The sequence below is a fragment of the Mustela putorius genome, unplaced genomic scaffold, assembly GCF_011764305.1.
Source record: "Mustela putorius furo isolate JIRA1106 unplaced genomic scaffold, ASM1176430v1.1 tig00000460_pilon_pilon_pilon, whole genome shotgun sequence".
Taxonomy (NCBI): Eukaryota; Metazoa; Chordata; class Mammalia; order Carnivora; family Mustelidae; genus Mustela; species Mustela putorius.
The window spans coordinates 18,437,085-18,447,941 of NW_025421389.1; positions in this window are offsets into that span (position 1 = coordinate 18,437,085).

A 10,857-nucleotide genomic window follows, 5' to 3' on the forward strand; every position below is an offset into this window, starting at 1 on the left:
CCGTGTCTGCTCCACTTGAAGAGCCGGCCCAGTCATCTGCTGGTCTTTGTCGTCATCATCCCTGGAGATTCTGAGTAAGACAGTTTGGGGCGGAGCCAAGGAATCTGTTTTCTTTAGAGTTCTCCAGGTGATCTCACTGCACAGACAGGTTCCAGAACGTTAGCGCAATCTTCCCAGTCCAATTACAAGGGGTCATAAAAGCGCCTCCTGCCGAGCCTGCTGGCTCAGTCTGGGTCTCACCGCCGCCGGGGATCCACCGGTCAGGAGCCCCATGAAACAGGCAGTTTGTGATCAAATATCTTCTTTTAAAGAGCACTCGGGCCTTGATGTGAGATCAGAGGCCTAGCACTTAGGATCAGATTCAACAAGTATACGGAATTCTTAAGAGGGAGCGAGGCAAGAGGTGATCTGGGGACAGGGGAGATGTGGAAACAAGAACGGGACTTTGGGAGGCAGGCCAAGGGAGTAGGTATACCCGGAGGAGGAGGGAGCGCCCAGGATGAAAGGAGGAAGGATCCCGGAAGACAAGCCTGCTTCCTTGACCAGCCAAATACAACCGGGAAGCTGCCGTTGACAGGCACCTGCTGGTTGACAAGCATTGTGCCAAATATTTTAACACCTATTTGATTTTCCACAGCAGTCCCGCAACGGAGGCATTACTAGTCCGGTCTGGCAAGGGCAGAAGTTGGAGTTTAATTACTCTGTCCAAGGAGATAATGGACAGCGCGGGGCCAGAAGGCAGGCATTACAGCCCTAACGGGAGAGTGAGGTTGGGCTTGCGGGGCAAGAAGGAGCATCTCTGCAGAACAGCTCCAGCTGGTGACGAGAGCTCCTGTTGCCTTTGGTCCTCTGTTCTTCTAGACCTGGGCCTCTGCAGGCTGTTTCAGCCCAGGCCGGTCCTGAGGATGGAAGGAGGGAGCTAACTGCCCCCTGCTCCTGCCCCGTGAGCACCTGCCACTGTGTCTAGGGATATTTTAGAGCAGGGAGCTAACTAAATGTTGTCCTCTGCTCCTAGCAGTGGCATGCAGTTGTCACCAGTGGGAAATCTATCCAGTAACCCTGCCTGGCCTGCATCACTGTACTCGTTCCCCGGGACGTTTGCACACTGTCTTGAGCCTGCACAGACCCTGCTGGGGCCCTCAGGCCATCATCCCTCGTCCCCATCAGCCCTCCTCCCTGTAAGCTGGGCTCTGTCTCCTGCACTGCTGCTGTTCCAATAGAAGGATCCCTTGTAGATGGAATGTCACTGTTCTTTTGGCTTTAAATCTGTGTTTCCTGGAACTTTCTACTGTTGTCCCCTGTCCCCTGGATTTTACCACCCGGGGTTGCCAAGCTTCTCTAGATAGTATAAACAAGGCTGTATGTAGACTCTCACAGAAGCCATCCAACATTCAATTCATTCATTCATTCATTCATTCACTCATACATATTCACTGAGCTCTTTCTTATGCAGAAGATGCTGAACCAGCAGGTGGCTAGGACCTGGGAATGTAATGGTAAATAGAACAGTCCCACGTTCATGAAACTTAGAGTAACTTGACTCTTGAACAACGTGGGGGTTAGGTTCACCAATTCCCATGCAGTAGAAAATCTGCGTATAACTTTTTTTATTTTTAAGGTATATTTATATATTTGCGAGAGAGAGCATGAGAGCACAGGGCAGGGGCAGTGGGAGAGAGGAGGGAGAATCTCAAGCAGACTCCGTGCTGAGTGCAGAGCCCCACACGGGGCTCGATCTCATGGCCCTGACATCATGACCCAGGCTGAAATCAAGAGTCCAGTACTTCACTGACTGAGGCACCCAGGTACCCAGAAAACCTACATACAACTTTTGGGCCCCCAAGAACATAACTGCTCATAGTCTTCTGTTGACAGGAAGCCTTACCAATAACAAAGTAGGACATTAACACATATTTTGTAGGTTATATATTCTATACTATATTCTTACAATAAAGCCAGCCTAAAGGAAAGAAAATGCTGTTAAGAAAATCAGAGGAGGAGAAAATACACTTACAGTATTGCACTGTATTTATTGGGTAAAAAACTCTGCATAGAAGTCAACCTGCGCAGTTCAAACCTGTGTTGTTCAAAGGTCAACCGTATAAGCTCCTAGAGAAGGCGGCAGGGGTACCTAGTCTCACGGCTAAGGGAGAGTCTCTGCAGGTGTGTATTTAAGGTGGGATGGGTTAGCCAGACAGAGATGGGGAGGCAGAGGATTGCAGGCCTAGGGAAGAGTGTGCCTGATGACTAGAAGTAAGGTTTGGGGGGAGGGGGCCACAGAAAAACCTGGAAGAGGGGGAAGGAAAGGGAATTTCAAGCAGACCCCACACCCAGCCTGGAGCCCAACACATGACCCTTCTATTATGATCTGAGCTGAAATCAAGAATCAGATGCTTAACTGACTGAGCCACCCAGGCACCCCAATGTGTTACTAATTTTTTTTAAAGATTTTATTTATTTGACAAAGAGAGATCACAAGTAGGCAGAGAGGCAGGCAGAGAGAGAGGAAGGGAAGCAGCCTCCCTGCTGAGCAGAGAGCCCGATGTGGGGCTCCATCCCAGGACCCTGAGACCATGACCTGAGCCGAAAGTAGAGGCTTAACTCACTGAGCCACCCAGGTGCCCCTTTTTACTATTTTTTTTTTCAAAAATTTTTTTTTAAGATTTTATTTATTTATTTGCCAGAGACAGAGGGAGAGAGAGCGCGAGCGAGCACAGGCAGACAAAGAGGCAGGCAGAGGCAGAGGGAGAAGCAGGCTCCCTGCCAAGCAAGGAGCCCGATGTGGGACTTGATCCCAGGACCCTGGGATCATGACCTGAGCCGAAGGCAGCTGCTTAACCAACTGAGCCACCCAGGCATCCCCCGTTCTACTGTTTTTTAAGCACGTGTGTCACACTGGGGCATGAGTATCTCGCTGCCCTTCTCTCCCCACCAGCCTTTGGGTTCTGTGAAGTCCCTATCTACATTCTCAGGGCCCAGGACAAAGCACATAGTAAGTGCTCAGTAAATGCTACACTGAGCCCAGTGGAGCCAGGGCCCTGGCCCTGGCCTTGTCTGGTGCCTTTCCTTTCCCCAGCACTATGGTTCCCAGCTTGTGTCCAGAACTTGCCTGAGTTACGGCAGAACTCTTCTAGGTAAGAACAAGGCAGCAGTACCTGTGCGGACTGCTTAGTATCTCAGTACACCAGTCCTTCGGATTTTGGTAGCTACAAAGCGTATCTGGGCAAAACTCTGAGGACAAGGTGAGAGACTGTTGACATCAAAACCCGCTCTCTTTCCTTACTTGCCAGAAAAAACTCTGTAGGCCATTGGTTTTTTAGGTCCTGTGTCCCACAGGATCTAGAGGCCATTCATTTTCTAATAGTTCTCTCCCACCCCCCAAAAAAAGCCGAGACTTTTAAGTCATGTTTATGAAGCTATTAAGAAAAACCACGTGCTTCATAACGAACTTCTAAAAATCTGTTTCCATGTTAGGTTCTCCTTGGCTTTCCGTGGGTCCGAGAAAATCTGGAGCAAGGCTGTGTTCAGTGCCTCTCGCTACCCCTGCTACCGGGTGTCCCTTACCTCAGTCACACAAATGACTTTCCATTTCTTATGCTCGCAGATGGAATCACAGCCCTCCTAGACCCCATCTACCCCTCCCAACCTCCTGATGGACACACACAAAGGAAACCCAGTCTGCCCAGGAAGCTGAGGCCGTCGGGTTCCACACTGGGCCCTTCACCCCCCTGTTACGCTGTTTTCCGAGAACAAGCAGTGTGGCAGGGCGGAAAGAAAGTGACCTTTGAGGTTGGAAATTTCCTCGACTTTGACATTTATTAGTGGAGTGATTGTGAGCAGGTTATTAGACTTCTCTAAGCCTCCGTTTTATTACCTGTGAAAGGAATGGCATTTCTACTTCGTAGTAATGAAGAAATACAGTCGAGGTTCTCGCCTCTCTGTTCACCTATGGATATGTAATCCTGAACACCTAGGCTGTGTCTTTCTTCTGAACCCCTGCTTGGCGCCGCTCATCTGTATCCTTGGAGGCCCAAGGCCTCAAACCACAAAGACCACAGATCTGAAAGCCCTGAAGGCTTCTGGAGGACCGCTAAAACCTTGAAACTTTAGTCCAGGGCTTCCAAGAAGGGGGGAGTCCAAGGCTGGATGAAATGTACAAGGACTTTGTTAAGGGCAAAGTCTGTATGAGAGACGGGGGAGGGGAGGCTAGGAAGGACTAAGAAGAAGGGTTCTCGGATCACAGATCGAGTCTGGCCAGAGGTAGGAAGGTTGGGGAAGGCATCCTAGAATTCTGTGCCATCTAAGAAAGGTCTGGCAAGGCTGTCGGGGAGTCTTTGAGGCAACGCTGCTGTCAAAGATGGTCAGCATCTCCCAGGAAGAGCCTGCCTTATTATCCCCACTCGACTCAGTCCCTCCCTGGGAACAGCCCCTGAGAGGCATGTCTTCTTTGCCCCACTGGATTTCAGAATATGGTAGCTGGGGCCCTGGTCAGTGATGCTCAGTGTCCCTCCTAAAGCAAAATGAGGCAGTGATATAAAGGACAAAGATGCATTTCCTTGTCTCAAGGGTTAAGTATTATTCCACTACGTTTCTAGCCACTGGGGAGTTTCTGTAAAATAGAAGATTGGGAATTGTTTGGTTTTATTGTGGAGTGGTCCCATCTTTAATATTATAATACTAATCCTCATGGTCTCAGAGAATTCTAGAAGGTCAGAGCTGGCATCACATTTTAGAATTTCCTCTACCCCATCTCTTTGAAAGGAGGTCCATGGGTCAAGATTCTGTTGCTCAGCTCCATGAAGAGTCAGGGCCACTGAAGCCCTAATTAAGTGCCCTTGGCTGTGGTTCTGCCCTTGACTCTAAGTCTTAACTTCCTTCCTGATCATGTTCTACATCCAGTGTGATTCAACCTAGCTGTGAATTAGCTAGAATTATCCAAGGAGCTTTTCAATAATACACATGGACAGACCCCTTTAATCAGTGTCTCGGGGAGGCGGGGGGCACAGAAATCTGCATTTTCGAAAGCTCACTAGAAGATTCCCATGGTCAGCCAGGTACGCAAACCCTGATGAAGCCGATCAAACTCTCCATTAAAGAAGATGGTGAAGACGGCAGAAAAATTTACCAGCTGCACATGAACTCCAACCCAGGTTTTCTTCCTTGCTTGGAAACTGTGCTACCTCTTAGCAGTCACCTTCCTTACGTCTGACCATGTGTCTTTCATGGCTCAGGCTCGTTTGCAGGTGTCACGACAGACCCACAATCACGGAGCTAGATGGTTCCTTCTGCACAGACCTGACCCTTGGCACCCCCAGAGGAAGGCAGTCGAGGCGTCTCTCTTGCATGTTTTCAGAGGAATCTTCACTAAAGATCCAAGCGTTTGGAAAGCTTGTTACCCTCTCTCTGGGGAGATGAGAGCCATCTTGGCCACAAGGTCAGTAGCACATGCAGTCCAAAAAGACACTCAAAGGAATGTGACATGAAAACGCATATGGAAGCCGCCCAGTCAGCCCACCTTCCACGTGCCCTCCTGCGGTTGTAATTTTGCCCGACAGGTACCCTGCTGACCTCAGAGAACTGCCCTCAGCTCCCCGAGAGCTGGCAGCCTATTGCTAGTTGTACAGAACTCTTTTCCAGAAGCCCTCATTCCCCAGGCCCCTTTGAAATCCTTGTAGATCTGGCTTGGCACCCTCCCCAGCACAACCCCCTGGTTCACCTGAACTCCCCCCCTTTCCTGGCGGCTCTCCTTCCTTCTCGGATCCCATGGTGGCCCTACCTTCTCCCTGCCTCGCCGTCTGGAGAAGATGCTGGCCCAGTGAGTTTGGCGGCATGACCACATCACTGCTCCGTTCCTCTCCTGCCCTCCACCTCCCCCAACCCCGGGGGCTTTGTCTCTCCCCCATGCCACAAGCAGCGTCCGTTGGTGACAGAGAAGAGAAAGGGCAGTCTTCTCATGGAGTTTAGCTTTGTTATTACTCTTCCACTTAGTGACCTTGTAAAGTTAGTGTCCTACCATGCCATCCCATCCAGGTGTTTCATTCACTTGTAGTTACTTATAATAGAAAACTGCCCCCCCCCGCTCCCCCGCTTCCCCCGACTTTGCACAAGTTCCCTCAGGATCTGCAGGATCCGCGGATAACACACATCCCTTGTCTACCTTAACATTGAGCCTCTCCACTGGACCTGGTGAGGACCCCTGACCAGGCGGTGCATTGTAACGAGCTCCTCTTGGGGTGAACCTCCTTTGGTCTCAAGGATTGAGAAGTCTCATTTCCCTTCTTTGAGAGAGCGTCAGCCCAACCAGAATGCCAGCTGCCTCCCCAGGTCAATCCTTAAGGTGCTGTCACCCGGAAAGATAGGGAGAGTCGGCTCTCATGAAGGGTGGTTTCGCCTGACCCTTTGGATGAAGACTGAGTAGACAAGGCTGAAGTCTGAGGTTAAGGGCTTGGCTCCTGCTGTGCTTGAGAAATGGCTGTGCTATGCCAGGAGGAGTCAGTAATTGTCAACAGGCTTTAGAAAACAGAATTATGGGTCTGGCCAGAGGAACAGGAAGTAGCGGGGGCACTCAAGGGGACTGACGTTCTGTTGCTGCTCTGCCTTAGGCATGTGATGTGTCAGTCATTCAGAGGTCTCTTCTAAGCCTGGGCAGCTCATGAGAAAGGAGACAGGCAGTGCCTTGGGCCTCTTGGAGCCAAGAGTCAGGGGACACTGACTGTCTCTGGGCCACTCTTTGCCCTCCCGAGAACCGTGTTGAATGACGGAAAGCCAAGTAAGTAGCTTTTTCTAAAAGGTTTTGAGTATGTGGGAGACAAAGTTTGATGTTGCTTTATCAGTTATGCCCTCTAATGCCCTGCAGGCTGAGACAGCACAGTGTTGAGATGCTAACGGAGATGCAAAAGGAAAAGATAAGTAGGTAAATAAGTAGGTAAAAAATAAGTAGGTAAATAAATAGGTAAAAAAATCTAAACACATCAGGGATAGGGCTGACCTGTCCCTGATGTGTTTAGATGGGACTGTTGACATAACCTTCCACAGCTCTGCCGTCCTCCAAGTACACTCATTATTCATTCATTTGGGCAGTCATTTATTAAACATTCTCAGTATGTTTACGGTATGCCAGGCACAGAGCTAAGTGCCAGGAGCTCAAAGTCAAAGAAGACATAAGCCTTGACAGACTTGACCCTGATAAGCTTGAGTCCAATAATTGGGTCCGCCATGTGAAATACACAAGTGGTGGGCAGAGGGATGGATGCTGTTGTGAAGGCAAGTCCGGGATACAGGAGGACACAAAAGAGAGGTTACCTGTTCTACCCAAAGAAGTCAGCATCCCTTGAGCTGGGTTGTGTTTGTTTTTTGTTTGTTTTTTAAGTATTTATTTATTTGAGAGAGAGAGAGAATGAAAGAGAGCATGAGAGGGGAAAGGTCAGAGGGAGAAGCAGACTCCCCGCCGAGCAGGGAGCCCCATGTGGGACTCCATCCCAAGACTCTGAGATCATGACCTGAGCTGAAGCCACCTGCTTAACCAACTAAGCCACCCAGGCACCCCTTCAGCTGGGTTTTGAAGGGTAGGTATGAAGTCACCAGGCAGCCAAGAAGTAGGGACCAGGGACACCTGAGCAAACAGCAAGACATAGCAGAGAAATAACAAGTATGTTTTTAAAGCTTAAGTATGAAGAATGAAGATAGAGTATGAAGTATGTGGAGGATGAGGCGATGGATGGGAAGATAGTGTTTAGGGGCATAAAGAGGGCACAACAGTTTATGATTAAGGTGAGAATGTATGAAGAGTGTGCAATCAGAATTTAAGAGACTAACATGCCATGATAAAGAGTTTGGAATTATCCTGTAGATCATGTTGAATCACTGATATTTCTTAGATAAGGCAAGGACATAATCATGTTTGTATTTTATAAATGTCTTATAAATCACAATATATTGTATGAAGTTCCCTCTGGTAGCACTGAGAACAGGTTGAAGAAAGGGGTGAGACTACAAGGATGCCAGATGTATTTGTCAATTTCTCCAGCTAACAGTCACAAAAACCCAGTTTAAACAAGCTTGTGCTGAATATGTAGATAAAGAGAGAGAAAGCCCTATAGTCGGTTGGAAAGGTTTCAGGCATACTTGGATCCAGGAATGCAAACAAGGCCATCAGATCTCTCTCCACCTCTGGACTCTGCCAGTTTTCTCTTTTCTTCATGTGTTACAGTCCATCACACTAGAGACAGATTGTATCCACATGCCAGGAATGATGGTTGCTGGACCCCTCAACACTGTATCTTGATTCAGAAGTGAAAGAGAGCTCCTTTCCTCCAGAATCCTTATATCAGATTTCATGGAAGCGCTCTGATTGGCTCTGCATGGAACATATTTGCCCCGAGGGCACCAGGCACCATGATTGTCCAGGTCTTAGTGATGCGCCGGTCCTATGGATTGAAAGGATACTTCCCTAAAAGAAAAGCTGGTCCAGTTATCAAAAGAAGGAGGAACTGAGGGTATATAGGACGGATGAAATTACATCTCCCACAGTCAACTTCATTTAGGTAAAAGCTAATCAAGAACTGGGCTTGTGGAAGAAGGGATAGATTAAATAACTTCTTTTTTAAAAGATTTTATTTATTTTAGAGAGAAAGAGAGAGAGAGAGAGCATGTGAGGGGACGGGTAGAGGGAGAGGGAGTCAGAGAAAATCTTAGGTGGACTCCCTGAAGAGCACGGAGTTGGAGGCAGGGCTCGAGCTCATCACCCTGAGATCGTGACCTGAGCCAAAACCAGAGCCAATTGCTTATCTCACGGAGTCACCAGGGCGCCCCAACAGCTTCTTCTTCTTCTTTTTTTTAAGATTTAATTTATTTATGTGACAGAGATCACAAGTAGGCAGAGAGGCAGGCAGAGAGAGAGAGAGAGAGAGGAGGAAGCAGGTTCCCCGTTGAGAGGAGCCCAATGCGGGACTCGATCCCAGGACCCTGGAATCATGACCTGAGCCAAAGGAGAGGCCTTAAGCCACTGAGCCACTTAGACGCCCTGCCCCAACAGCTTCTTAAGAACCAATGTTTAAAGAACAGTTTTTCCTCTACATGAGAGTTTCTGGCCGCCAGAGCTCAGGGATGTGTTCTCTGAGACTGTCGGGGCCCCTTGCCGTTCAGGCTGCCTGTCAGGTGATGAGCTGCCCTGCTAGTAGGTTGTTGGGAGGTGCTGATTTCTGGAGCGTAGATTTCTTGCCAGGCTGGTTGGCAGAGGACCCAGGGTTGGTGGCAGTCCCCTCGGGCGTGGGGAAGGGCTGGCTGGCAAGGCTATAGGAGGCTCCCAGCTGCTAAAACTCTCTCAACTGGCTTCTGGGTATGAGAGAGGCCATGGGGGCTGCCAAGGACATGACATTTCTCATGCTAATGAGGGAGGGAAGCAACAGCCCCTGAGGGGCTGATTTATGTTTTTATGCTGAACATCAGGCTTTAGCTGAGGACAGGTGAGAGCAAGGACCTCTGTTTCTGGAATCACTCCCACAGTTCACGCTCCCAGAGCTTTCGTGCTGATATTCCAGCGGCGACGGGGTGCCTGACTGTAGCCCCTCCCTTCTCACTCTGCCCCAACTGGGTCTCCGAGGCCCCCCTTCCACCTACAGCTGACCAGAGCTGAGACTGGGAAGACCCCTGGCAGTCAGAGAAAAAGGTCGTCTTCCTGTCCTTAGGAGTTAGTGAAACTCACCCCAGACCCTGAACTTCTCAAAATCTGTGCGCATCTTCTGCAGAAGAAATGCTTTCCATGTGCAAGCGAGCCCGATGCTGCGTGTGTGTGCCTGTGTTTGGAGGCATGCGTGAGTGCAGAAGGGTTCATACATCCTTGGAAAGATGTTCACGACATATAGTTAAATGAAAAAGAAAGTTTCAAAACAGTATACCAAGTACCTGATGTCGCAAAATGTGGGAATGCAGTTACATAAGCAGTCTAGAAGAAAATACACTAAAATGTTCGTAGTGGTTCTCTCTGTTTCGTTAGAGTCCAGGATGGTTTGTATATGTAGCTTTCTGAATTTTGGCTTCTTTTATTTATTCTTATTTTTTAAATTTTCTGTAATAAAATGTTGGTTTTTTTTTTTTTAAGATTTTATTTATTTGACAGAGAGAGAGAGATCACAAGTAGGCAGAGAGAGAGGTGGGGAAGCAGGCTCCATGCTGAGCAGAGAGCCTGAGGTGGGGCTCAATCCCAGGACCCTGAGATCATGACCTGAGCGGAAGGCAGAGGCTTAACCCACTGAGCCACCCAAGTGCCCCTAAAATGTTACTTTTTTAAACACAGTTTCAAAGATTATATTTATTTATTTGTCAGATAGAGAGAGAAAGGAGAGCAGGTAGAGGGAGAAGCAGGCTCCCCGCTGATGTAGGACTCGATCCCAGGACCCTTGGATCATGACCTGAGCTGAAGTCAGACGCTTAATGACTGAGCCACCCGGGCACCCTTTAATAAAATGGTCTTATATGATAATAACAATACTCCTACTAATAACAAACACAGTCTAGTATTAAATACTATCCTGATACCTTTTTCAGCTTGAGACCTGAACAGTCAGCATGGAACTAAGAGAAATCAAGGCCACTGCCTTGGACAGAATGTTGATGGACCCACAAAATGTATATGTTGAGATCCTAACCCCCAATGTGAGGGTTTTAGGAAGCATGCCCTCTGTAGATGATTCTGTCATGAGGTCATGAATGGGATTTAATGGGTCCTTACAAAAGAGGCCCCAGAGAGCTCTCTCACCCCATCTGTTACGGTGAGAACATGGCTGTCCCGCAAACCAGGAAGTGGGCTCTCAACAGTCACGGAATCTGCCTTGATCTTGGACTTCCAGGCTCCCAAAC